Source organism: Perognathus longimembris, chromosome 20, assembly GCF_023159225.1.
Source record: "Perognathus longimembris pacificus isolate PPM17 chromosome 20, ASM2315922v1, whole genome shotgun sequence".
NCBI lineage: Eukaryota > Metazoa > Chordata > Mammalia > Rodentia > Heteromyidae > Perognathus > Perognathus longimembris.
Genome location: NC_063180.1, coordinates 1,191,663 through 1,193,891, shown reverse-complemented (window position 1 = coordinate 1,193,891; position 2,229 = coordinate 1,191,663).

The window sequence follows — 2,229 nt, the reverse complement described above, 5'->3', positions numbered from 1 at the left end:
TGCTTTTTGGACAGTTAAGTGCTTGACTCATGACTTGGGAATCATTGTACCCAAAAGTAATCTTTGTAGCCAGTAAGATACACGTCAGTTATACCACAGAGGTAAGAGAAAGTCAGAGATTATTGTTTGGTTTAAATATCAGGATCTTTTCAATGAAGGGCTCTACTGTCCAACTTAACTAATTAAAGATTCACTAGAGAAAAATCAAATCGATTGCAATAATAATATTAAGTCTCCCTACTTAGTTTGTCTACAGATATGAAAGTAGGAACAAATGTGATTGTGTACTGTAAAGGTTATTAAGCATGGGAAGTGTAAAGTTACCTCCTGTAGTGCTTGCCTTCCTTAAACTCACAAAATGATCTTGAAGGCACAAGACTTAAGACCCTTGTAAAAACATATCCATCTTGAAAACTATCAAATACGGCTATCCCTTAGCAATGCTTAACACTGAGGAGACAGTGACTGTCAACTTATACTGAAGGACGTGAAACATTGCCTTGATTCAAGCCCACTTTGACCCAGCTATCTTCAAGGTTTGAGAAATGTTTACATAGCTTCCAAAAAGGTTACAAGAAGATGAGCTTGATCTATTCTAATGAATTCAAAGAGGATATGAAATTGACAAATGGCCCATTATGTATGTATGTATGTATGTATGTATGTCTCTAATTATAAAATACAATCAAAATAACCCTCTATAATAATACGACTGAGTTATATAGCTCCACATATGGATGTCCTCATTATCAAAAGGTGCTAGAAAGAAAAGATTTCCACTTACCTAGAAAGAATTCTAATAGGGTAATTGTCTTTGGAGAATGGAAATCTGTGGGACATTTAACAACTCCTCTAGATGACAGTTGGTGACCTATTTAGTTCAACAACATAACTTTGAAGACTTGGTTGCGGTTTGATTGTTTTAGAACAAGTGTAGAGTTTGTGAGTGGAAGCTGCAGGAGTATAGACTGTTTGAGTACTATGAAAGACTCCATTATGAACATAATTATCTGTCAATAAAATCAGTTACTGCAAATGGTTGATTAGTGGACTCAAGTTGGGCAAAGTTAGTCACACAAAATAACTCCAAACATACACAATACCATAAGAAGTTTTAAATTTGTCTAACTGCATTTGAGTCTGTCTCTCAATTATCCTTCAGCATCTACTTTTCCACAAAGCCAAACAATACAAATAGGACACTAAATTAAGCAAAATCAGACCAGACAATACTTGAGTGACCTAAAGCCCTACGTTCTGCTCTTTGATAATGCAAAGCATAATTATCCTGAGGTCCAATTCCTGCACAAGTCAGAACCTTCCCATTAATGTACACCTTGCATGCTGGGCTTTGTTTACTTTCATTCTTAAATCTATGCAGTCTTTTTGTTTGAATCCCTTCATATACAGACACAAACACTTCCTCCTTCATTTCCTAGAACATGTCAAATACTAATCAAAACATGTCTTGTTTATTACTTTTATGAAAGCCCCTGAGGATGAAAAGAGAGCTTGCTACCTCACACTATTCTGTCATGTCACTGAGTATGTTTCTCTTTCTACATACCTCAGTATTTTAGTGCTATCAACCCTATTCTATCCCACTCTCTGCCAGCTTTCTTTAGCCTCCTCCTAGTCTGTAAAAGAGTCTTCTTTCATCTTTTGGGCAAAACTATTTCTAAATCTAAGGTCAGAACTTGCAATGAGTTTGTAGAGACAGCACAAAAAAACTGAGTTGCTGTTTTATGATAATAATTGTGGCTTCCATTTTGCTATATGTATTAACAGGAAGGTAACAATAGCCAGGAGTATGACTGAAGATCCTTTCAACACTATAAAAATAAAACCTACACAGACTTTTTGAGTAAGTTTTCACTCCTCAAACAACTGCCAAACATTTTTCTGAAAGTTTGTTTCTTTGTCTTGTATCTCCCTGGGTTTGGGATATATCTCTGAGAGGTTACTGCACTGACAGTCACTACCTCAGCCTGACCTTGAAAGAACAGAAATTGGAAAGCAATTGAAATCTGTCAAAGAACTTGTTGCCAGGGAAAAATCAAGATGGAAACAAGCTTAGATCTATACAGCAGCTAGTAAACAAGACAGGAGATGAAGTGGAGAAATGATACAAGATGACAAAATGAAGGACAGAATGGATAAGGCAGGAGGTAAGATGTAGTGAGCTGGTGGGAGGAGAGAAAATGAACATAATCATCACATCTGGAATCA